Source organism: Mus musculus, chromosome 2 (assembly GCF_000001635.26).
Source record: "Mus musculus strain C57BL/6J chromosome 2, GRCm38.p6 C57BL/6J".
Lineage (NCBI taxonomy): Eukaryota > Metazoa > Chordata > Mammalia > Rodentia > Muridae > Mus > Mus musculus.
The window spans coordinates 149,844,066-149,871,455 of record NC_000068.7 but is presented as its reverse complement, the minus strand read 5'-3'; the positions used below and the strand labels follow the sequence as shown (position 1 = coordinate 149,871,455).

Genomic DNA, 27,390 nt, shown 5'->3' with positions numbered 1-27,390 from the left:
CAACTGAGTATGTCACCACCATTCTGTAGAGTGTACATTGTTATCACCATCATGATTTTCAAGGAAGGATCTGGGGTTCAGCGACGTAAATTCAGTTGCTTATGGTTGAGTAACTAGAGACAAAAAGCTGAAGGGGAATCCAACCATTCTTTCTCATAGTCTCCTTTCAGATCTCTGCTCTGCATGACTTCCCATTAGAAATACAGCTCACTACTTGTGACCTGAGATAAATGTGAAGTCTGGCATAGAGATCCAATGAAGTAGAGATAAAATGTGCAATAGTTCTGCTTTTCTGCACCTTCATATGTACCATCTCTTTGCATTGACCCAACCATGACCCCTGGGCTCATGATCCTCTACAGGATCCAAGGCACAACATTCTAAGTCCCAATAAAACACCCATTTTCAAGCACTTCAATGTATATGGAAATACAGTGTTCCAAGAAAAGCAATTCTGAGATATAAGGTATAAAATAAACTATGGTATACATAAATAGATGAAATATGCAAATTCACTGTTGTCATAGTTAGAAACATAAAGAGATTTCTTTTCCTAAAAGCTTCTAATTATTTTAGTATGTGTGTCAGCTTGAGGAAATCTCACCTTTTTTCATTGTGCCTGTGTGTGTGTGTGTGTGTGTGTGTGTGTGTGTGGCAGAGCGAGTATGTTTTCTTGCTTCCACTTTCAATTTTTCTTCACTAATTAAGAAACATTTCCCTCGGGCTCCCTTGGAGTAGCAGGCACTGTGGTTGTTAAAGTCATATCAGGAATGCAATCTGTTTTTGCTTAATAGGAAATGGATCTCCTGCACAGGTATGGAGTATAATCCACACATTCTTCAGCCCTCTTCCTCATCAGGAGGATTCTCTGACAGCCAAGTAGACACTACAGAGATTTCAGCATTTACAAGTTAAGCTTTAAAGGAGCTTTTCTGTTGTTCTGTTCTCTGAGCCAGGCATGGAAGGGTGCCACTTCATTAGAAAGGACAATGCTTTTGCTTTCATGGTCTGTGACAGCTGACACACATAAGGTAAGACATGAGAAAAAGAAGTGTCTATTTCACAGTTTTCATTTTAAAAGTTCCCCAATGCCCATGTCTCGAAGGCTTGGCCTTCAGCACAGGGCTTCCAGGAGGTGGTCAGACTTTAAGAAGTAGCCTGTGGGGACCAAGTTAGGTTACTATAGGGGTATCTTTGCAGAGGTTATTCAAATACAGTCTTCTCTTTCCTCCTTCCCTCCAGGTTACCATGAGTTAAGGGGGCTCCTTTCTAATATGTGCATCCACCCAAAGTAACAAAGAATGAAGACTGAGATTTCAGAAACAATGGAGCAAAACTTCTACTTATGTGATACTGATCGTAAGGATTTATCATGGTGAAGAGCTGACTAACAGGATATTTGCTTCCATTTGCCAATTAGACACATCACTTTCTCTATGTTGGCACTGGAATATCACAACAACCCAATATTGTAGAGCAACTAATGAAAATGGGATAGAAGTTGCACTCACAAGTAAGATCCTCTGTCCTTAACTATTAGGGAGTCGGATATTAACTATTAGCCATAGTTACGGGATCTCTGTAGATCACATAGTCACGAAACATGGGAAACCCTAATGGATAGCATCAACTTGTAAACAGTGAGCAAGTGAACATTATTCCCTATCATGGCCACCTCCTGTTCCAGCCATAACTTGGTAATGAATTGAATCCTAAAGTCAGGTGCAATAGCTAAAAGACTGGCCAATGTTCACCCTTATTTCAGAAAAGATCTTCAACCAAACAGTCCTGCTTAGTTCAGGAGGAGCCGGCTCTCTTTTCTCCTCTTCATTAAACCATTTGAACAAGGCTACATTGTCTGTTCAATATTATTACATGCAAAAGAGACAATTATGAGACAATGAGATAGCTCAGTAGAGAAAAAGTACATATCATACAAGCTTGGTGATGTGATTTTTGTCCCTGGAACCCACAGAAAGAGGAAGAAGAAAACTGACTCTATAAAGTTGTCCTCTGACTTCCACATGCATTCCATGTCGCATGCACACCTTCTTTATGTACACATATGTACATATACACAAAATAATAATAATAGTTATAATAACTAATAAGAAAGGAAAAATTATTTTAAAAAGGAAATCAAGACATCATGAATTTATAGATGTTGATTGATATGTCAGTCCTTGGGTTTAAGATGAGGGCTGGGAATACTTTACCATAAAAAACTAAGGACAGGAATAAAAATAATAATAAATGAGATAGGTAAATTAATGCCATCAAACACACAACTTTCTGGATCAAATCTTGGAGCCTTCACGCAATTATCAAGGAACTTCAGAAAGACTTCCACTTCTTGGCATAAATTTTAACAAGAAAATAAATAATAATATAGATACTATATGGTCCTTTTTGGAGTTAGTTCTTCAACAGAGTAGGTACTGGAGACACAAGGGTGGGGGGAGTCTGAGGATCTCACTCTGGTGCCCACCTACCCCTTCTTGGTTCTGGGAAAAAGGTACTTGAGTGATGTGGGTAACAGTTGGTACTTACAGACCTCAAAGTGAACTGTATTTAATTACAGGCTTACAATCCCTCCCTAGTACATTGTACAATGAAATCATTTTGAAAGGGAATTCCATTGAAGATCTTCCCTCTAAAGTTGGTGGAAATAGGTTACTTCCAACTCTAGCTTTTCTCTTTTTTTCTCTTTAAATATACATACAGTAATAAAATAAATAAATATAGGTTGAGGACATACAAAACTGTTCTAATACAGGTAGCAGACTTTGTCTATTTACTCTGGAAGTACCTTCTCCCTTGGGTACACTAAATAGATGTCTCTTCCACTGTGGTCAAATGAGTAACAAATATTTTACCTTGAAATGGGTGGCCATCTTTGAAAACAGCTTCTCACCATTGTACAGAATGCCTGTGCATAGAATTTGTGCAAATAACAAAGTCAGTTTCCAAGGTGCGTTAGTTTCTAAAGTCAAAAAAAAGAATTTGTCTGTGTTGGTTTTGTTATAATTATTTTTCTCTTTTCCCCCTATTTTTGATTTTCACTATTACTTTTTTCTGCAATGGTTATGATTGTGGGACTGCTCAAGGCTCTATTCACAACTATGCACATCCTTTGTATATTTATATTTAGAAGAAAAAGAAAACAAGAAGAGGACATGAGTTGAAAAACCATTCAAACCAAGTTAAACCCAACAAATTCTAGAGGTGTCACTCTGGTTGCAGCTGACCCTTCTTCCTCATTTCAGCTTAGCTGACTATGTACTGTTTTCTTCTAGGAAGTGAGGGAATTGGTGATTGACCATACTGCCAGGAACACCTGGCTTCTCCACATGACCCCTGATACTTAATTTGTAGCTGCCTATCTTGGAGACATTGATGCTGATCACCATGGAGTTGACCTACATGGACTTGGGGATAGTAGGAATAGCATCACTCTGGATCACTGACCACTGATCTTCATGGCTAGAGCACAACTAAATATACTTGAATGGTGGCTCTTCATAGCAGAGGTTATGCTCAGTAATGGGTACAGGAGTTTCTTGGGGGGAACAGCTCCAAGATTTTCCATCTAAAGCTAATAGAGCTAATAGAGATACTGCTTTTAATTGTGTCCAGCTTCTTCCCACAGTAGGCAGAGGTTTTTCTGGCCCTAGTTTGTGGAATGGACATTCAGGTTGCCTGTGGTGGTAGAAGCTTACTGGTATATAACATAAATGGCAAATTTGTCTCTAGTGTGTGTCTATTAACAAATGAGAAGTACATAAGTAGATGAGGCATTCTTCCTTTATAGTGTGTAGCAATGTGTCTTAGCCAGATGGAATAATTAGACTGCTAACAAAAGTGTCATGCCTGGCGACACGGTGAACAATCTCCCAAATATGCCAAAGGCTTCAATCTTGGCATATGTGGGCTGTGCACAGATATATATTAGTGAGAAGCTGGTATGACATTCTGTCTCAGTGAACTACACTCAAAACTCTGATCAGCAGGCTTGGGTTTGATGCTTTCTACTTTGATTTTCTGTCATTTTTAAATTGTTAGCTTCTTTCTTAGTTATTTCTCTATCATTGTGATAGTACACCATAACCAAGGCAACAAGTAGCAGAAACAATGTATTTGGGATTCAAAGTTTAAGAGGGTTAAGTCCATCACCATCACAATGGGGATCATGGCAGCAGGTGTCAGGCATAATGTCGAAATAGCAGCTGAGAGCTCTTATGTTAAGATTCAACCACAGGGCAGAGAGACATAATGGAATAGCATTGGCTTTTGAAACCACAAAATCTGCTTCCTGTAACAACAAGGCCACACCTCCTTATCGTTCCCAAACAGTTCCATCAACTGGGAACCAAGCATTCAAATATAAGAGCCTATAGGAAGCCATTTTCATTCATCGACCACTACTTCCTAACTTCCAGAGACTTATGGCTGTATCATAGTGCAAATTGCATTAATCTAACATCCAAAGTCTGCATAGTCTTTTACAGTCTCAACACTTATTAAGAGCCCAAAGTCCTTTTCTTAGATTTAAGGCAATATCTTAATACATATATATTATTTGTTATATATACATATTATATAGATATATTACTTATTAATAAACATAAATATTTATTATATATTTATTGTATGTATTATATTTATATTATATTATAATACATATTTTTATATATGCCCATTTATTATATATACATATATACATAATGTATGCATACATATATATACACACATATTATATATAACTCCTTATAAAATAAAAAATAATACACCCATTCAACATACAATGGCACAAAAATATATATAACCATTCCAAAAGTGAGAAGAAATGAGGCCATAGTGAGGAAATATTGGATTGAAGGAGGGCCAAAATCTGGCAGGGCCAAATTCAAAACTCAGTAAATCTCCGTGCCCGATGTCAAAAGGCTTAGGTAGCCCCACTTTTCCAGATTCACTGACTGCAACACACTTTTCTCTTTTGGATTGTCTCTTACTCACCTGCAACTCTGTTTGGCAGATGTCTCAAGGCTCTAGTATCTCCGATATCTCGGAATCTCCAATGTAATCAGTGCTTCACTTTCAAAGCTCCATGCAATGACCTCTCAGACTCTAAATTTATGCATTCCTTGCCATACATCTGGCCTCCTCGGTTCTTCTTAACCAGGCACGAGGATTCCATGACCCCTTTATTTGTGTATCCTTAATGGTTCTAAGTGGACAAAATTGCCAGCTTCAACTGCCTGCTTGGGATGAAACAGGGTTCCACTGAATTTCATTTGCATAAGCATTTTTTCTTTGTTGCTTTTAGGAGGAGGAAATTCCTCTGGCCTTCTTTTTTTTTTACAAGTTGGAAGCTTAGCTGGGTGGAGTCTTGCACGGAAGACCCCACTCTTTATTCACTTCATCTTTTTCAGCACAAATCTTGCCTCCAACATTAAATTTCCTAGTGCTATTTTTTTCCTGAAATTGTAAATTTTATATTCCCTTTTACAGCACTTTGTCTTTTTCATTGGGGACCTCCATAAGAGTGATTACTAATAACCCCTTGACAAAGTCAGAATTTAGTTTGTCTTGAAATCTCCTTGCAGGTTGGGGGAGAGGTTTTTTTGTTTTTTTGTTTTTTGTTTTTTCCAGTTTAGCCTCAGGCAAATTCTTAGGAAATGAGAAGAAAGCATCCATCTTCATTGCTGAGTGTTCTGTAGTCACATTGCTAGTATTGTTCCCCCTGAAGTAACTTGAGCAAGGGCTGTACAGTTTACACAGCTCTCAGCACCACTGTCTTCCATACTCCTGCTGGGATGGCCATTTAAACTGAGCTTGCTATATTCAATCACTTTTCTAGTCCAAAGTCCCAATGTCTTCAGATTCCTTCAAAACAAACATGGTTAGGACTGCGACAACAGCCCACTTCCTAGTACCAACTTCTGTCTCCTTTACCATTGTTTTAACAAAATACCATGACCAAGGCAACTTATAATAAACAAAGCATTTAGTTTAGGGCTTATGGTCTTCAAAGGCAAGAAGCCCTGATGGCAGAGTAGCTGAGAGCTTACAGGTTACATCTGGATTGAAAACAGCAGGCAGGGAGAACATACTGAGAATGAAGAGAATCTTTTGAAACCTCAGAGCCAGTTCCCAGTACCATACCTCCTTCAACAATGCCATACCTCCTAACTCTTCCCAAAAATGTTCCACCCTGGGACTGAACAATAAAATACACGAGCCTATGGGGACCACTCTCATTTTAATCATCATAGACAATGTTGTGCTTTGAATGAAAATGGTCATCATAGGCCCATAAGGAGTGGTACTTTTAGGAAGTATGGCCTTAGTGTAGGTAGGTATGACCTTTGTTAGAGGAAGTGGTCACTGGCAGGAGGGGTGGACCTTGAGGTCTCATATGCTAAAGCCACACCCAATGTGGCAGACACTTCCTGTTGTCTGTGAATCTAGATGTAGAACTTTTAGCTACCTCTTCAACAGAATTTGTGTTTGCAGGCCACCATGTTTTACACCATTACTATAACGAACTAGTAAACCTCTGAACTGTAAGCCAGCCCCAGTTGAATATTTTCCTTTATAAGCATTGCAGTGATCATGGTGTCTCTTCATGGCAACAGAAAACAGACACTTTTATTAAACTAAAACAGACAGTTTCATAAATTTATGTACTTAATTTAATTATCATCACCCTCTCTTTTCCTCCTACACTACTTTCTCTCTCCTGGTGTTTAATGAGTCTCCTTCCTACTTTTATGTCTTATTTTTGTCTGTGGCTCATTGAGGAATTAGAGGTTACCTGATGGAGAGGGAAATTATTTGGTCAAGCAAGGGCCACTTATCTGTGGCTCCACCACTGGAGAAAGTGACAGCCTCCACTCCTACCCCCAACAGGTGTTAATTGCCAATAGTCCCTCTGGGAGGAGTCAGGCTTCATGATCCCCTCCTTTATTCATGATGAAATGTTAATGGGCCAATTGTGTACAAGTCTTGTGCAACTATGACTTCAGTTGAGTTCCTAAATGTAGTGGTTATGCCATAACCAAAATACAGTTTTTGCTATACATCTTCCCATCTTTCCTTTCTTCCCACCCATGCTGTGATGTTCCCAGAACCTTGGAGGGTGAGTTATAGATGTTAATAGCAAGCACGCTACCATTACTATTCTACCCACTGTTACAGTAACTACCATTTACAGAGGTCTTAAGCTTCTCTGATGAATGCTTGATCAAACACTGGTCTACAGGTATAAGCAGGAATCTTTAGAAGGTAGAATGACAGTAGGACTGCTTAGTATATCAGCAGGAAAATTTTTTTCCCAATGGCCCAAGATCTCCCTAGCAAAAGTCTCTTGACCAAGTTTATGAATTCTTGCCTGTGGAGCTGGCCTCATATCAAATCAGAAAGCAGCTGAGTATCCCTAGATCAGATTCGATGCTTTCTATATGGTTAATAGCCCAGGACACTTCCTTAAATGACATGATTTCCATGGCTTTGGCTTTGATAGTCCCAGTCAATCCTTTGTGAGGGCGAGTCACATTGGTCAGACCATTACTATTCACTGAGTCATTTTCTTGGCTGCTCTCTTGCTTCAGGCCCAAAGAAACATTTTCCTGAGAGCATCTAAGGAAGCTATTATGATAAACCCAAGTGAGCAATGCAAGGCAGGTATAGGGAAGTGGTGGGAAGATTTGTCAAGGGTCCACTAGAGGCATCCTAGGAGCCAAATAGATCAACATTAGTGTTTTCGACTGTAGAGTTATAGGTCCTGCATCTGCTCCACCACTGGGCATGGTGGCAAGGAGTTTGAGTGCACTTACCCCCACATTGCTGCTGGATCTGCCTGTAACAAAACCAGAGGCCATGGGGTTCTCAGACCCTTGGACACTGAGGCACTACTGGGAACCTGAGAAGAGCAGAGAACTAAGTGGGGGCCCTTGGGCTGGGTCTAGCCTGGGAATGGAGATGGGGAAGGGGATCTTCAGCTGGTCACACAGTGATTGTCCTTGGCTTGACAGGTGGTGGTTATGGCTGAGAGTGTAGAGAGGCCTTCTAGGGGGGACTCAGTAGCAGCTCTGGAGCGAGGGCCTTCTCCATGGATCCCAACAGTGCATTTTGATACAAAGAGGCAGTCCATGATTCCAAATAGTTTATTGTTATGGCAGAAAGTGGGTGTGTAAAACCATACTCCACTTCTCAGGGTGGGCCTGAGATTAAATACCTTTTGCTGGGAAGAATGTCTGGGAAGGAAATCTTGAGCCTACATGATGTGTGGTCACATTTCTTTTATGTGAGAAGTATGGCACATGCGTTCCAAGTTGAGTCTGGAAGGGAACTGGGAGTCCCCTAAGCCTCAGGTGTGTGCCCACCAAGTCTCCAGGTCTCAACTTGCCCTACCTTACCAAACTTCCTGGCATGGTTTTATGTCCCACATTTGACTACATTGTCCTAGTAGATTGCAGCTGCACTGCCTTTGTTACTACTCATGATGAGTTTGGTACCTGAAAAGTGACAAACTCTCCAGCAGCAGCAGAAGCTTGTCAGTCATTTACAATTAAATATTTTACTGGAGAATCTCTGGCAGATGAAACACAAATAGGTGTCATTATAGACATTCAGGTTTAGTGAAGTACAAAGTATATTTTAAGGTGCTTTTGTGGCAAATACTTGACCTCAGATGCATTTTTTTGCCTTTCTATGTATTTTTTAATTAGTTTTTGAGATATTATTTCACAATGTAATCCTGACTGATCTAGAACTTATTATGTAACCAAAGTTTTAAACCTTTGCAATCCTCCAGCCTCAGCTCCTGTACCAAGATGCCTTTTCTCTGGTGAGTGTTGGGTAGTGCATCTTGAGAGAGCTCTGGCCACTGAGCATCCCGTGGCGAGTGAGATACTTGTTGAGGCTTGGTGGGAGCTTTGTTGACATTATTCAATAGATGCTGCAATTTCAGAGTCTCTGGATTGAAGGCTTCACACTTCTGCAACTCAACAACTCTCAGAAGATATTAACTCTGCCTCAGGTAGTTAAGGCTTTCCTCCATTATTTATGGAGAAGATTTGGGCTATGGGACATTAGAAGAGAAGTTATCTGTGAGGTACTTGGAATCTCCAAAGAGAGACTTTTTAGGGTAATCTTAGAGAAAGCGTTTTTATGACAAGTTTTCTGTCTAACAGAAATTCTGTTCACATCTGCTCTCCAGGTGTGCTCAGCATCCTGCCCTTACTAAATGATGTTGTCATCTACAACATTAATACCTGAAAACTGTTGAAATCTGTGTGGTTAAGACACACACACATACACACACACGCTCACTCATATTTTAAGTGAGGCTATGAATTTTGTATTAGACTGTATGAATACTGATCATTAGCTGAATAGAGTGTGTGGGCCTGTTATATGGGGCCCATCCATTTATGGGGTCAAGGATGGAAGGTACATAGTAGGTATAACATCTTGGGTTTTTCAATTTTTTTTTTTCTGCCACTTTCTATCAATAACACTTTACAACAGTATTCACTTACTTTTAAAGATGTAAGCATTATTTTTGGCATGATTCCATGTGCTGTTTATGAGATATAACTGAGTGAGTCAAACATCCTCTGGGGCAGCAGAGATGTCAGCCTATCCTGGTGCTTTTGCTTGCTCAGATGCACAGGCACCAGCTTTGAAATCTGGTCGCAAACCCATCCTCAGTGACGGGCTGGCTGCCCGAGTCTTTCTGTTTCCCTTTCCTAACATCCATCATTTGGTCACTTTACTTTCCACTAAGCATGGGGGTAGTGATCATAGTTCTTCAAAATGCACAGATATGTATTTGAAATATGCTTTGATTAGAGTAATAGAAACAAACTGCAATGACATAATTTATAATACAGTGATGCTTTTCAGTCCCTTGGCCGGTAATCAGAAGTCAGCATTATATATGGAAACTGTTCATAAAGATTTCAACTATGACTTAATTTCCCCATGACAGGAGAGTAGCTCTTTGCTAATTTATTACAAATACATCTGGTCCTTGCCGTCTCTGCTACCACCAAACCAGCTCTGCTCAGATAAGCCATTGAGAGAAGCTATATGTACCATAAGAATTCTCTGAAAGGCTATGGAACCTAGACAGGAACCATCCCAAGATATACACGCCACATAATCAAAATTCTGTGCCTTAAGTACTTATGCCACTACAGGCTGGTAGGCATTGGCAGCTCTCCACAGCCATCCGTGAATGTCCTGACTGTGCTTATGGACAGCATGTGATGCAGCCTTGCTGGGTGGCAGAGGCGGACTGTGGTGAATGTGAACCAATTATCTTCCATGGCTCCTGAAATAACTGAGTACCAGCAGGTGGGATAATGAGAGAATAGAAAACCTCATTTCCTGTTCCTGTTCCAACCAGTCAGAACATCATCAGATCAATAAATATTTCCACCTCTCCTTCAAATGGTGGCATTCATGAATATCAAGATCTTTGACCAGAACAGTCCTTGTGGAAAACAGTGTAGATATTCCTTTAAAAAAAGAGAGAGAGAGATGCAAAACCACTGTATGATGCAGAAATCCCACTACTGGACATATATCTAAAGGAAATGGAATTGGTCTCTGGAAAGACACAAGTGAATTGTGTTCCCTGCAGGGCCATTTGCAAGAGGCAAGATTCATAATCAACTTAAGTGTTCTTCAATGGATGAACAAATAAAGACAATGATTACATAAACATGGCGGAATAGTATTTCCTCTTTAAAAAAAAAAGAAAAAGAAAAAAGAAGCAACAGTTCTATTGGCCATATAGATGAACCTGGAGGACATGTATTAAATAAACTAAGACATAGGCCAGATTCCACATACATGATATAGAGACTGTAAAGTAGTCAAATTTATGGATGTAGCAAAGCAGAATGGTGAAGGACAGAGGCTGGAAATCACAGGGGTGGTGACAAGGAGATATTGGTCGAATGGTACCAAGTTTTGCTCATGCAAAGTGAGCAAGTCTGAGATATTTTCTGAAATCAGTGTCTATACATGACAATATAGGCTAAATTCCTAAGTACCTGTGAAGAATGAATATGTTTTCTTAAGTGTTCTTAGAACTCTTGATTACAAGAAGACAATGTGGGTACCTTGGAAGCAATGGGTGACTTGCAGCACAAGGGTGTGTAGATGGCCTCAGGTCTGCATATGTCTCAGCCATCAAGTCTGGCCATCAATATGCACAACTTTCTGTGTCATGGCCTGATAAACTCCGGTGATTTGAGTCTTTCTTCTAAGCTCACAGCACAATTCTTTCTTCTGGTCCAAGCTTTCACATCACTATGTGATAAGCACCCTGGGCTAAGGTCTGGGAAAGAGCTGAGTAACTACTATCCTAGCTTGTCTATGCATCACATGGACAGCAAAGACTTCTTCTCTGTATGAAAACCCGTGTTACAAAGGAACTCACACAATATGTACTCGATGATAAGTGGATATTATCCCAAAACTTAGGATACCCAAGATATAAGATACAATTTGCTAAACGCATGAAACTCAAGAAGAATGAAGACCAAAGTGTGGACACTGTGCCCTTTCTTAGAATTGGGAACAAAACACCCATGGAAGGAGTTACAGAGACAAAGTTTGGAGCTGAGACAAAAGGATGGACCATCTAGATACTGCCATATCCAGGGATCCACCCCATAATCAGCTTCCAAACGCTGACACCATTGCATACACTAGCAAGATTTTGCTGAAAGGACGCAGATATAGCTGCCTCTTGTGAGACTATGCCGGGGCCTAGCAAACACATAAGTGGATGCTCCAATGGAGGAGCTAGAGAAAATACCCAAGGAGCTAAAGTGATCTGCAACCCTATAGGTGGAACAACATTATGAACTAACCAGTACCCTGGAGCTCTTGACTCTAGCTGCATATGTATCAAAAGATGGCCTAGTCGGCCATCACTGGAAAGAGAGGCCCATTGGACACACAAACTTTATATGCTTCAGTACAGAGGAAAGCCAGGGCCAAAAAAATGGGAATGGGTGGGTAGGGAAGTGGGAGGGGGGGGTTATGGGGGACTTTTGGGATAGCATTGGAAATGTAATTGAGGAAAATATGTAATAAAAAATATTAAAAAAAAAAGGAAAAGCCGTGTTAGGCTTCTAATGTAAAACCATAGACAGAAAACATAGACTGGGAAGACCAGAAATTGTAAGCATTTAGCCAACATTTCCCATCTAATTCCAGAAGTAGTGAACCTACAGATGAGATACATAATCAAAATACAATATAATCATCAAATATTTGTTGTATCATTAGCTAAATTCTGAAACCCTAGATGGGATGTTTCACCAACTTTCTGGGTTTTCTCTTCAGAAGCAATGGCTCTAGGGTCATCTAAAACCTGGTATCTGGCAAACTTTTAGCAAAGAATCAATATTACTAAGGAAATTTTGGTTTCACAAGACCATCCAATTATCTGGTACTTCCTTATAGTATGTACAGTCCATAGAGAAGACAAGACCTGTCCCTTTCTCATCAGGTACTCAGACCCTTGTTATCATTTTGAACTCTAAGGATTTTATTTATGATGTTAAAAAAAACTGAATTAAAATAGAAAGAATTGTTGGTTGTCAAGTCTGGACACCAACTATCCAAGGCTTTTCATTTAAAAAAAAAAAAGACAAACAGAATAAAATTCAGATAATATTGTAAGCTTCTAAGAAAGTACAAGCTGACAGTAAGATCGTAAGAGAACTGAATCATGCTTGTGAAGATATTGTAAAACCCTTTAATGTGCTCTCTAAAGCTAGATTTAAGGCAAAGAAAAGCAAAAGTGTCCCGTTGTTGTTTTTATGAAGGAATTGGGTAGAATGTGAGAATTAGAAAGAGATACAAAGGTTGCCACTGAAAAATAAATAAAGATGAGACTGTCGTAAATGTCTCCAGCATGGAAGCAAATACGTTTACCCACCTCCATGAACTTTTATAGGAACATTTGATTTAGTATCAAACTTTACTGCCCATCGAGTAACGGGAGGAGTAGAATTCACTATTGCTCAGCCACAGACACTCATCATCCTGGGTGGACAGCTTGCCAACATCAGTCAGGAAGAATTATGGTGTTCATATTATAGGTGAGGAAGCAGATGGTGAGGGAAGCCAGGTATCTGTTATCTTGCCTAAGGTTAAACACCTACATCTAGGTTTCCTAGCATCAATCAAAACTCACATCCTTTCTAGTGCAGCTTTGGAACAAATAACAGGGAATCTAAATAAAAGGAGAAAACTTTGTGACAGTGAGCTTTTCATCTTTATCTTAGATGATAGTACTTCTAATTCAGCAGTTCTTAACCCTTTTGGGGGGATTGAATGACCCTTTCCTATGGGTTACATATCAGATATCCTGCATATCAGATATTTATATTATGATTTATAACAATAGAAAAATACAGTTATGGAGTAGCCATGGAATAATTTTATGGTTAGGGGTCACTACAGCATTAACTATATTAAAGCATCACAGCATTAAGAAGGCTGAGAACCGATGTTCTAACTGAACCACAGGTTCAGTGCCATCCCTGTTGACATGCCAGCTGGCTTGCTAATAGAGACTGATAGGTGTACCCAAAATACACACGAAAAGGCAGGGAACAGGGTCACACTCTGGCTGTTTCTGAGCCATGCAGTTAAGATAGGACTTTTTTTTTTCAATGTAAAAATAATAGCCACCTTCACTTAGCTACAGCCACTATTTACGTAGAATGCTGCCAGGCTTTAGCAGACGTTTGCCAATATGGTCTCACTTAAATCCCCAACAGCTTTGCAATTGTGTTACTCCTGCATTTTGGACTTTGAAGCACAAGTCCAAGTCCTAAGATTTGAACCTATTTCTGTCCATATAAACCGTCCTGTATTTGGAGAAAAGGCTGTTCCTTCGTGGACTTGTTGCAATCACAATTTGATATTGGCTGCCAGTTTGGTACATCTCAGGGACACAGTACAGTGAGTCAAAGCTGCCCTCCTCATGCTCCTTTTCAGTAAATGAGTCAGCATTCTGTCACTTTTGTAAAATGCTTGAGACAAAAAGCTTAAAGGACTTATGTGGCTTCATGGGTTCCATCCGTGGTCTATTGGATCTATGGCTTTGGGCCTTTGGAAGCACAACACATCCTGTGGGGATGTGGCAGAACAGGCTGCTATCTCATGACATTTGGTAAGTAAAAGAGAAACAAGAGGACAGATACTAATGTCACTTTCTTTCTTTCTTTCTTTCTTTCTTTCTTTCTTTCATCCATTTATTTATTTATTTATTGGGTATTTTCTTTATTTACATTTCAAATTTTATCCCCTTTCCACGTCCCCCCAGGAAGCCCCCTATCCCATCCTCCCTCCTCCTGCTTCTATGAGAGTGTTCCTCCACCCACCCACCTACTCCCACCTCCCCGCCCTTGATTTCCCTATACTGGGGCATCTAGGACCAAGGACCTCTCTCTCCATTGATGCATAACCTTTACCAATCCTAAATCCAATAGAGGGCTAATATCCAATATATACAAAGAACTCAAGTAGTTAGACTCCAGAAAATCAAATAACCCCATTAAAAAGGGTTACAGAGCTAAACAAAGATTTTTCAACTGAGAAATATGGAACAGCCAAGAAGCACCTAAAGAAATGTTCAACTAATGTCACTTTCAAGGACATGGCCTAACTTCCTTTCTCTAGACCACACCTAGTATGTGTTCTCCATCTTTCTAAGAGCTCTACATGATGACGTTTAGGAGCCATAATGAGTTCAAAATCATAGACCATGAGAGATCATCTACCTCACTGACATCACAAAATAGCATTGGCTGCTCAAGCAGAAATGGGCTCAGCTTATACATGAAGCTATTCTGAGATATGGACCAAGACAGAGACAACAATGAGAGATGAATGTCGTATTCAAAAATGGCATTGAAGGGGAGGATCTTCTAGACCAGTCTAGAGTTGACCTTCAGCAAGCTGAAGACAGATAGAGCATACCATGGCACTGATGTCTTGTCTGATAATAATACTTGTCATCTTGTGATGCTTATGATAAACAGGCCACAAAATATAATATAAAATATCCCATGCTAGAAAAGCAAGTCTGCCCTTTGGACCATGGTATTCCATCCTTGTCTTGGCTTAAATCCACTAGTGCTGTACATAAAACAACTGTTAGCTTACAAGATGTTGCAAGTTCATGTATTGTTGTCTTTGTGACTAGAAACGGTTATCTAACAATTTAGTTAAATATCTACATAATAAACACACCCACAGGGTATCAAAGTTTCTCAGACACTGAATAAAACAGTATGTTTTTCTCCCAAGAAAGTAGGGACACAGAGATGTACAGAGTGGGCAAGAACTTCACAAGAGCCCTTATACACTGCAAAGTTATAAGAAGGACCTGTAGGTCTTCCTTAGGATAAAACTAGCACTGCCAAGTTCTTACATGGAGACATCACAGGATCAAGAACTACATAGTACCTGCTACTTCAGGTCTCCTCTGCCTTCTCAGTGGGGTTTTTTGTTTGTTTGTTTTTCAAGACAGGGTTTTTCCTTGTAGCCCTGGCTGTCCTGGAACTCACTCTGTAGACCGGTCTGGCCTCAAACTCAGAAATCCGCCTGCCTCTGCCTCCCAAGTGCTGGGATTAAAGGCATGCACCACCACTGCCTGGCTACAGTGGGGTTTATGTGGGGAGCCAGCCAACCCCACCTAGGACATGAATTGCAGCAGGAATGAGAAGGCCTGCTCCTCTGGATACTATTTCCACTCTGTAACCTGTCTTCTGTCAGTTGCTCTCCATTCCAGTTGACTGGCTTTTCTCTTCCTGTCCCTAACTTCTGTTAGGGCTCAATACCAAAGGCATTGTCAAGACAAGTTCCAAGAAAGAATGGTCCTTTCTCTCTTCACTATGAGTTATACCATTTTGTAATGTCAATGTTTGCTAACTTACTAGCTCTGGATTGTCTTGGTCTCTCACCTCCAAGGCTCTCTTTCTTTTTTCTTCCTCAGTTCAACCATCACATTGCTAACCTTGGAGCCTTCCAGCTGGACATTAATAAAATCTCTGTTGTCAGTATGATTGATTTATAATTCATTCACCTGAGCACCCAGGCAGTTCCTGACTCTGAAGCCTTTGTTATTATATCTTTCAACCTCTATGTAACTCCTCAACCACAAGCCAATCTTCTGCTCAGGTATCATATGTTCAGGTGATGAGGAAACAGAACTTGATCCTCCTCTGGGTGGATGAGTACCACTAGTCTTAGGACTCAGGACTCTTCTGATGTTAATAGTGCCTTCATTAGCACCCACCCATGCTAACCCTCTAAGTATGACTGGCTCACATTAGCACTGGAACAAAGTTCTTATACAGGTTTCAATACAGAAGGAAGGTTTCTGCCTTCTTTCATCACCTTTTCTACTCACTCAACTATACAGAAAGCACCAGACACATTCCAAGCACTGGGGCTCAGGGTTAGATATCAGATGCTGAATTTACAAAAGCAAAAGAGGCAGCAACCTTGTCCGTATGAAGATTACAATGCAGTCACTCCATCTGAAACTCCAGAGTCATCCTGAGTCACAGTAGCCCAACCCATGTCCATCTATAGCCAAAAGGCAATACTCTGATTCAAGTCTGGCCTATATCATCTAGAAAAGAGCACCTACTATCTGTAACTTGGTCTCTGCTTCTGCCTGCCTTAAAACTTTCATACTCATCCCTGTCTGTGACTACTTCACAAAAGCCAACCATCCCATTTTCCCACTGCATACATCCTGCCAAGCCCTCATCACACCCATAGAATGAAGTACAAACCTATCAACCTGGCAGATAATCTAACCTCTTGTGGATGCTCTAAGCTCATCTCTTATCACTGTTCCTGCTTGAAGGGTTTTTGCAAGTATGTGTCCAGCTATTGGCATCCACATCCCTACTCAGTTTTCACCTGTACCAGATACAAAATGGATTTCCATATGGGTACCATACAAAGGCTCGTGCATCTAGGATCTGATGCTCCCCATGTCTTTGAGAGGTGAGATCACTCTTGTCTTCAGGATCTTCACTACAAAATTATTTCCCTAAGTAAACTGTTTCCAGACTGCACATATGCTGTTCCACATACCCTCCAACAACTATCCTTGTGAGTTTTCTTTTGACTATTCATACTACTAAAAACACTGCACACACACTCAGAGGTGCATGCACACACACACACACACACACACACACACACACACACACACACACAGATAGGAGAGAGAAAGAGAGAGATCACATCCTAAAAAAAAATACCAAGAAAACCCCACCATCCCATTGAGCCCTTTTATTAGTCATAATTTTGAATACCATGCACTAGAGGAAAAAAAAAAACGGCACATCAAATCACCCATTTATTGGTCAAATGAGAAGCCTAACCCTCTGGGAAAGGTTCCCACCTATGTATGCTTTTCAGAATACTTGTTTCAATGTGCATGTACCTGGCTGGGATGAGAGATTCATCTGCAGAGCAGTCAGCTAGGTTTGTGACACCTGCTCTTAACCCTTAGGTTTGTGGGTTTTATGGGAATCAATGTGGAATTCAAGCTTTCACTATTATATGACTTTATTTGCCATAGGCAACTGCCAGGGTTGAGCCCTAGTCATTTCCTTGAAATAAAAGGCAATGCTCCTAGAGGACCATAGACCATTCAAAGCATCATGGTTTAAAACATCCTTGTAGAGGAATGTATCTGCTAAATTCTTATTGTAGATATAAAAGTATGTAGATATGAAGGTATGAAGCTATGTAGATATGTACAACCAGAGGCATCGGGAAGAATCCAGAGTAGGGAAAGAAAGCAGTAGAACAAATATGACCAGCAGACAACTGAACCAGGCCATGCAGACTGAAACAGGCCATGCAAAGAGAGGGGTTGGGGATGAAAGAGGAAGAGAAGAAAAAGGGCAAGGGAGACAGAAAGAGAGGACCAAGAAATGAGAGGGCAAAAGAAACCAAAAAAGCCCATGGTAGAAACAGCAGGGTTATATAGGAATCAGAAACTAGAGGAAGGGAAGGGAAGCATACTAGAGAAGTTTGGGTAGCTCCAGTGGGGTGAGAGGAGCTGAGAGAAGCCACATGTACTGAGTGAGCCTGGGAGCCAGCACCCACTTTAGTATGCTAATAGGCACCAGTTAGCCACCTGTCCTGAGTTCTTTGGGACCTGACATCTAGTATTTTAATATGAGTAGTTTTCAAAGAATATGTAATATCAGAGGGAAATCTTGTTAAAATAAGTCAACTTAAACCAAGAAAAAGCTTTACAACTGTACAGAGTGATGGGTAGAGGGGGAAAGATAGATAGATAGATAGATAGATAGATTGATGAATAGATGGATACATAATTGTGTTTTAACTGAGATTCATGTCCCTAATGGGAAACCTATGATGACTGTAAAGAAGTTAATATTTAGCAAGATTCAGAGTCAATTTACAAGTGTGTGCTAATTACCAGAGGGAGGGAAAGAACTGATCTAGATTCATGGTGTTTGTTTGTATAATTCTGTCAAAGCAATTGGCTTTGACACTGGCTAGAGAAAAAGAGTTCTAGAGTGATGTCCTAATACTTCCTTGAGTTTTTTTCTGAGGACATCACAGCATTTTGATATTTCCAAAATGCCTATTTAACCCCCGGCCTGGTAGGCTTTCTCTGTATCAATTATTAATAGAGTTAGCAGAGCAGAGTTATCATAATTAATGTCTTAATCCCATGTAGACACACCACCAACATCACACCCATCTCCTAAATGCCTGCCATTCTGAGAAATGTGTTGTTTCTCAAGGCTTAGAGGACCTTGCTTATAGGCAGGAAAATCAGACATATCCTTGATATGACCTAATGGAAAAGTGAGAACAGAAAGGCTGTTTGTAAGAGGTCTGAGTTTCCAGGTGCTGAGACGAGATTAGTGAATTCCTTTCCAGGAAACTTGTAGCTGGAAGAATTTGTATTGACTGATTACATATCCTCATTGGTAGGCAATGAGGTATATGCAAAGACCAGAACAGCCCAACTCTAAGGAAGATGCATGGGTCTGTCCATTGTTTGATTTGCAAAGGTTCATATGTTTAGATATTGGGTTTCTATGCTGGAAATGGGGATCTTTAACACGCTGCTGGCCTAGTAGAACATCCTCACAAAGGTCACCCTCAGAATTATTATACCCTCACTTCTTCCCACACACACAGACACACACACAAGCACACATGAATGCATACACATGCATGCATGAACACACACACACACACACACACACACACACACACAGATAAACACACACACAAGCACACAGGAATGCATACACGTGCATGCACGCACGCGCACACACACACACACACACTCTTATTTGCTTCTGGCAGGGCTCTTTCTAGCCTGCATCATGCCATTTGCATATTCAGGCCCCAAAAGTATGAAATAGAAAATAACTTACATTTCTATGCAAAGTTGGCCTGCCTCAGGTCTTTCATTATAATAACAAAAAGCATACTAGTGCCTTGCAAGGGTCCGGATCAGGTTTTGTTATTTTATTTGGTTTAGAAAGATACAGGCAAGATAGGTTTAAAAATGCACAAGACCTCTAAGTCACCAGAAAAGAACCCCAGACCAGACAACAGAGAGTTATCTTGTCCACAGTGGAAGCTTAGTGGAACCCACACTCTAGGGCCCACCTCTCCTATTCCCTTCCTTTCCAGTCTAGTGTTCTATTACCTCTCAGTAACTCTCCGTGACCTTAAATATGGCACAGCGCAATGAGAATTCTGGAATTTTGGTTTCTTTACAAAACACAGAAACATTATAAGCATATGTTTTCATTTTCATGCCAGGTGTGAGGATATGAGATTGCTTTGCAGCAGCTGAGTATGATTTGCCTCCTGCCCTAGCAGAGGCGTGATTTTGCCAGCTGCGGATAGTTTCTGTGGTTGTGTGATGTTGCAAATTATGAGGACTTTTCAGAGGGTATGAAAATGCTAAGACCCAGAGAGTTTGGTGAGTTGCTGGTTGCTGTGAGTCGTGGTTTGTTAAGTAGTAGTGCACAAAGAAGGAAGCAACAAGAAGACATTAGATATCCTGAAGGCAAAGATCAAACTTGCTCCAAGGAACTAAACATCCCCAATCAGCAGGAAGTACTCTAATGATAATGGTTCCCCTTTCTGATCCCTGAATTTATTCAGGGATCTCTTTCCTTTCCCTTCTATCCCTTTCTCTCCTAGTTAGTGTTTGAAGTTGAAAGGGGAGTGGGGAAGGTGGAAGAGTGAAAGAAAGAAAAACACACGAAGTATAAAAAGACCAGCTACAGCACACACTTTCTTTGTTCAGTGTTGCTCCTCAGTATATTCTCTCAGTCTTTCAAGAAAATCATAAGGCCTTCCAAGGACTACCAAGACGGGTCACCCTTTCAGAGGGAGTGGATATGGCACAGACTCTGCCTAGGTGACTGTGTTGAAGACCAGTATTTGGCCCATAAGAGACTTAGGGTCACTGGAGGAATAGGCACTCACTAAAACCAGGAACCAGGACCCACTTTCTAAGCAGGAATCAGTCAAAGCACAGAGGGCCCAACTAGCATCCCCCCAGCCACAGCTCCAATATGAAAGAGTCCTCTGCTTCTCACAGGAAGCAAATAAAGTATGACCACTCAACTGCTGTGCTGGTTCAACAGGCTTTTCTCAGCTCCCTGTCAAGCAGTGAAAGCCATGATCAGTTATAGGCAGACATCAGTATTGGTGGTAAGGTGAGGCTGTCTAGAAAGTACCTGCATCCATATGGTATGATAAGTTTCGTTTAGCTCTCCCAAGTCTGTATGGGTGTGAATACAGCATCTATGCAGAAACTGAAGGGCTCTAGCTGAATGATTTCCACACTCCCTTCAGTAATGGTGGTCTTGCTCACAGATAGCATTAGGACTGCATTACTTAATTGTCTTATGAATACAGATGATTTCCTAGCCATGTGTCATGACTTGCTAGGAAACACAAGAGAACACTGAGTGGGTGGGTTAAAGCAGCAGTCACTGAGTTTTCTGACCCAGGTTCTGGAGTGATGCTGGTCTTCTGGACTCTTGTCATCTCTCCTGGGTTCCCTCCTCTAGTAACTTATGGCTCTGTTTTGCCTGCTTGGCATAAAGTGGAGTCACTAGGTATCTGGCAGTGAGAATTGTCAGCTATACCATATTCAGGACAGACTCACTGACACTTCTAATAAGATGTATTGGTCAAAGACAGGCATGGGGTCCAGGCTGAGTCACAGGGAGGAGTGGAAGGCAATGACAGTGCAGAGTAGTGAGATGAGTCAGTGAAGTCCTCCTCACAATCACCCACCATGTGCCAAAGCAAAGCCCTCCAAGAGAAGGGACAAGTGGTTAGTGCAAATATGATACACAGAGGGACATATGTGCGCACATGTTGCAGATATGCAGTCATTATTTTACCCAATTCTTCTATATGGTAAAGAACATACTGTCTTTGAAAATATTCCTTCTCTTCCCTTAAGAGCACAGGATTCATCTACAGTTCAGGACTAGAGAAGCCAGAGCACAGAGGATAAAGAACTGAGTTTTCTGACCTAGCTTTTGGACTGTTGTTGGTCTTCTGGACTTTTGTCATCTCTCCTAGGGTCACTCCTCTAGTAACCTATGGCTCTGTTTTGCCTGATTGGTATAAAGTGGGGTTATCAGGTGGGCTGTGTAGATGGGAAGGGACAGAGCTGGCATTGATGTCCCAGTCCCTCAAAAGCCTCCTTTCAACACTCTGCCTCCAAAGAAGATAACAGTAGAGATGCCACACTGTACATTTATTCCCCTCCTCCAAGTGCATAAATGAAATGGATGTTAAGTATTTGTTTTTATTGTAGTGTTACATAAGATGACCTTAAACACACAATGCTCCTTGACCCTAAATTCAGATTATATGAGTGTTTTTTTACAGCAAGTAAAAACAGATGTGGAACACAACAAGCTGTTGTCAGCATCTTCTGCTGAAATGGTTTCTACCTCCCTTTGCAATATATCCCCAACATACTTGTCTATGCTCCCTGTCCCTTCTCTTCACCTGAGCCTTTCCCAACCTAGCTAAGGTGTGACCTTTGAGCTAGAAGCACCTGGCACCTGTTAGAAACACAAGCTATCAGTCTCCAATCCAGACAGGCTGATCTATAACCTGCAGGTCTGCAGAGCCCAGGTGTCTGGCATACACACAAGTCTGAATATGCTGCCTCCTGAATGCTGAAGTAATCGACTGCTGCTGGTGGTTCTTTCATGATTGCTTCACTTCAATCTACAGCATTTTTAAAATATTTGTTTGTGTCACGGTCTGTGTCCTGTTGCTAGAGCAAAATACTTGAGGCTGATACCCCCCCTCCCTCACACACACACCTAATTAGCTCACAGTGTGGGAGAGCCAATGGAGCAGGCATCAGCTCAGCTCTGGTAGGGGTGATGATGTTACAGAGGGAATGCATGTAAGAGGAAGAGCTCACGTAATAAAGAAGAGACCTTGGAGGGTCTGGGCTTACTCCTTATAACAATCTATTCCCTCTGGAACTAACCCAGTGAATTCTGAGACCGAATTCACCCTGAAAGCCAGTATTAATCATTGAGAATGGCATCCCTAGAGGCTTAAAAGCTCCCATTAGACCTCAAAAGTGTCACAACCTCACACCCCACACCAAGGAAGAAGCTTCCAGCTCAGAAAGCTGTAAGTGAGATGCTTAAAGCATTTCTGAACAACAGAAGGCGAACTAGTTTTTAAATAATCCCAAAGGAATCAAACAGAAAAATGAGAGCCACTGTGAACCTGGGTGCTCTCAATGTGTGGTCCGGACACTGGTGACAGTGAAAATCAATCCAGCTGCTTACTAGCTGCACTGTCCCAAGCACAGAGAACTTTCACTCTAATATCTGTCTGCCTGATGCTCTGCCCAAACCTGTCACTAGTTGGTTTCTCTCTGAGTTTATAAACACATCCATTGTTGTCTGAAACACATCCATCTTTCCCTGAAACCTCTGCTCCAGTCTATCCCCTGGGGGATGACTTGGATGAATAATGATCCTTCACCTTGACCCCAGAAGACTAGAAAAGGGAAATCCTTATGTTCATTACATACTTTCTTAATACCAATGGTAGCCATGGACCCACCTAAAGAGTCTCCTGGAAGATTCTTTCCACCTTCTCTATTTTCTGTGACCTCAGATGTGATATCTGGGACAGAAGAAGCCACAGGGAAGTCATGAGATTATAGAGATACAGTACTGACTCCACTGAGCACTGAGTCAGCACCTTCTGCCTCGAGACTAGTAGAAGAAAGATAGTTGATTGTTCAGCTTCTGAACACTATGATGTGTGCTCATGTTTGTCATTTTTTTGCTCTATTATTGTAACCCGTATCATATTTACATACTTGCTTCAGTGCTTCATGCTTAAGGGGACTTTACAGTACAGGAACAAAAGAGAAAAAAAGTCAGAAATGGTAAATCGTAATTGGTCTTGACACCTATTCTTGTGTAAGTCTGGAGAAGCCACCAGACCAATGATGACCTGGCATTTCCAATCTTTTCCCCATCTTTCTCATCTATCATTTCACTAAAAGGATTCAGAAGTGATGAAATTGAAGAATTCCAAGACCGTTCACATGACTAATGTGTCTGTACAGCATGTAAAATTGGTGCCATCCATCTCTGTCCCAGCTTCTAACTTATGAACCCAAGTGCAGCACCACACTCTAGACACAGCTTTTAAGAACAACTGGAAACACTAAAGATATTGGAGAACAATTAAGACTAAGAAAAGTTAATATAATTTTGAAAACGGACAGAGATGAATCTTTTGATGAGAATCCGTGTGGCTTAAAGGCTTATTGTGTACACAAATATTTGTGTGTTTAGTACTGGTGTCTAATCATACATCTGAAGGTGAAGAATTTTATCCTTCATTATCCCATATTAATACTATCTGTGGGTTTGGCAGTCTTCCCTGTAAGCAGCACAGGTGTCTGCTCCTTCCTGCTGAGTCTACTTAGGTGGGATTGAGGTTAGTAGAAGGAGAGTAGCAGCAGTAATATTTGTGACTTCCCGAGACTAAGTGTACTGGCTAGTTTTGTGCCAACTTGACACAGCTGAAGTTATCACAGAGAAAGGAGCTTCAGTTGAGGAAATGCCTCCATGAGATCCAACTGTAAAGCATTTTCTCAATTGGTGATCAAGGGGGAAAGGCCCCTTGTGGGTGGAACCATCTCTGGGCTGGTAGTCTTGGTGCTATAAGAGAGCAGGCTGAGCAAGCCAGTAAAGAACATCTCTCCATGGCCTCTGCATCAGCTCCTGCTTCCTGACCTGCTTGAGTTCCAGTACTGACTTCCTTGGTGATGAACAACAGTATGGAAGTGTAAGCCAAATAAACCCTTTCCTCCCCAACTTGCTTCTTGGTCATGATGTTTGTGCAGGAATAGAAACCTTGACTAACATAAATTGGTACCAGCATAGTGGGGTATTCCTGTGACAACCTGACCATGTTTGGGGGAGGACTGTGGAAGGACTTTGGAACAATGGGCTAGAAGATCCATCCATGTTAAGTGCTCTGTCAGATGTTGTGTAGGAGCTTGGAAGATAATGTTGAGAACAGTGCAGAAGATGGAGGCCTGGCTTGTGAAATTTCAGAGGGAAAATTAAAGACTCTTTTCAGGGCCATTGCTATTTTAGATTGTGAAGATTCTGTGGTTCTGGTTAGCTGGGGCTGAAGAATCAGCTGTGATTAACAAGATACCAGAACTACTAAAGTGAAAACTTTTCCTTACTGGGACTATTGATGCTGGTTAGCTGGAACTAAGAAATTAGCGGTGATTAAGAAGAGACCAGCATCATTGAGGTGACATCTTCTGGGAAGTGTTTTCTGAGAGCACAGAGGCTGTGTTCCAGAGATAACTTAGGTTTTATTTCGTGCTGCAGCAGGACTTGGTAATGTGTAAGAGTCACCCAGGTGGTACTGGTTTTGGAGGCACGAAGGGGTCATGAAGAATGGCTGAGGCTCGGCACTCTGAGAGGCCATTGGCAAAGGTGTACCCTCGGTTGCAATTGATGGCCCAGGACTGAAGGGGTCATGCAGTATTTTGGAGATGCCAGTACCACGAGATGACCACCAAGAGCAGCAGCAGTGGAGTACAGGCATCTGGAGCCTAGAGGACAACGAGTGTGCTACAAAGGCCATGGCTGGAGAAGTGACCCAAGCCCTTGGAGGAGCCCAGAAAATCGTGAGTTGGATCCCAGACATTGGATCGTTCAAGATTGACTTTAGCTTTTGATTGTGACTGTGCCCTGATGTTTTTCCCTCTTGAAGGAAGTTTTTTAGTGAAGCCCACAGTTAAGAGACTTTTAATTGTAAAGACTTTGGATTTTAAGAGATATTGAAAATTTAAGAATATGTAAAGACTGTGGGACTTTAAAAGTTATTTAGATCTTAGGGATGAATAAGAAACTAAGGGTTGAGGCTTACCAGTGATGTGTTTGTATGTCAAGTTAACAAGGGGTCAATTGTACTGACTAGTTTTGTGTCAACTTGACACAGCTGGAGTTGTCACAAAGTTTCAGTTGAGGAAATGCCTCCATGAGATCCAACTGTAAAGCATTTTCTCAATTAGTGATCAAGGGGGAAAGGCCCCTTGTGGGTGGTGCCATCTCTGGGCTGGCAGTCTTGGTTCTATAAGAGAGCAGGCTGAGCAAGCCAGGGGAGGCAAGCCAGTAAAGAACATCCCTCCATGGCCTCTGCATCAGCTCCTGCTTCCTGACCTGCTTGAGTTCCAGTCCTGACTTCCTTGGTGATGAACAGCAATGTGGAAGTGTAAGCCGAATAAACCCTTTCCTCCCCAACTTGCTTCTTGGTCATGATGTTTGTGCAGGAATAGAAACCCTGACTAAGACACTAAGTAAGAGGGGTTTGTATTGACTGCATCTGTAACAGAACATTTGAGCTGGATCACTTAACTGTCATTTAAGAAGCCAACAACCTGAAGGCTGCCACACTGTGGTGTAGAATAGTGTAGCCTAATGGTGAGTCATCATGGGGACTCTCAGGAAACATTATGGAAGGGCACCCAACTTCCCCAGCTTTCCAAGCCTGCACTTTCCCAGGTCCAGATGTCCTTAGTTAGTTCTCACATTTAACTGGTACTAGAAGACCAGGCTAATCCTCCAAGATGTTAATATACTAAGTCTGGGGCCAACTGGATGCAGCAGTTGAAAAAAATTATGACAAGTTTGTCTGCCTTTACTTGTTTCTCATGCTGTCCCTTAAACCTGCATCATACCATTAGTACAAAATACAATCTAACGCCACCTCAAAAGTCTACATTTCATCTAGCTTCTCTAAACTCTGACTGTGCCCCATTCCTTCTGCCTAGTAGCCTAGACTCTCTCCTCTGTCCAGCACAATGTATAGGTTTGATTCTTGACACAGCATTCTGCATCTGGGCCAGTCCAGAGGCCCAATACCACTTATATGAACACATGTGCACTCAGGGCAGCACAGCATAGCCTACACCCCAGGCATAGAGTGTTCTTCATTCTTCTCAGCTGTGTCTCTGAGCTTTAACACCACCCAGAAATGCAGGGTGAGCAAACTGTTCTAGAAGTGCTCTCACTGCTGTGGGGCATGAGCCAAGTCTGCCACCACAGAGAGAAGGCACACACCCACTCAGAGAGCAGAGGAATGCCTTCCGACTACAATCTTGGGGAACCCAGAAGAGCTCTCTTGGGAGGGAAGACGGTGGAAGTAAAGCACAAGTGTATGGAGAATGCTGGCACAGAGCAGGGGCAAACAGTATGACTAAAACAGGGCTTTTATTCACTTGTTGCAAGTATTTATTTCTACTAATTGTATGTTTTAAATCTTGCTTTCAATTCCTTATGTAAAACACATAGTATGAATTTAGTTTACCTATGGCTTGCCTACTTACCAATGCTAAGGTATTCAGCCACAGGCTAGACATATCCAGGCTTCTTTTTACATACTTGTATACATTCTTCTTATATTCATTTAGAGATTATTATAATGGAATTATCATACTCCTTAGAAACTGTGAATTACATGATTACACCCTCTGTCCCCTTGCACCTTATTCAAATTCCTGATCTATAGGATCAGGAATCTATAAGCTTGGAGTCTGGGTGACAGTGTGTTAAGTAACAACAACACAAACACAAACACAGAGAAACACACACATACACACACATGAAAAATCTGTTAAATGATTTCCTAATACCTAAGATCATACAGTTTCTAATGTAGTTCTTTTTATTTTGATAAAACCCAAATCACATAAAATTATACCTCCTGAACATC

The 27,390-nt window shown here is 41.3% G+C and overlaps 1 protein-coding gene and 1 pseudogene across 6 annotated transcripts in view; both read right to left on the bottom strand.

The window, feature by feature from the left end:
* Positions 1 to 27,390, bottom strand: part of Syndig1 (synapse differentiation inducing 1) — a 173,610-nt gene that overhangs the window by 132,937 nt on the left and 13,283 nt on the right. The window contains exon 1 of one of the 6 annotated variants that reach the window (XM_030251856.1): positions 2,877 to 2,924. The exons of the other annotated variants lie outside the window; for them this stretch is intronic. The gene's annotated coding sequence lies outside the window, so the exon portion shown is untranslated. Of the gene's footprint in view, positions 1 to 2,876; positions 2,925 to 27,390 lie in introns of those variants that run through there. 6 annotated transcript variants of the gene reach the window in all.
* Gm18167 (predicted gene, 18167) lies at positions 3,285 to 3,949 on the bottom strand (annotated as a pseudogene).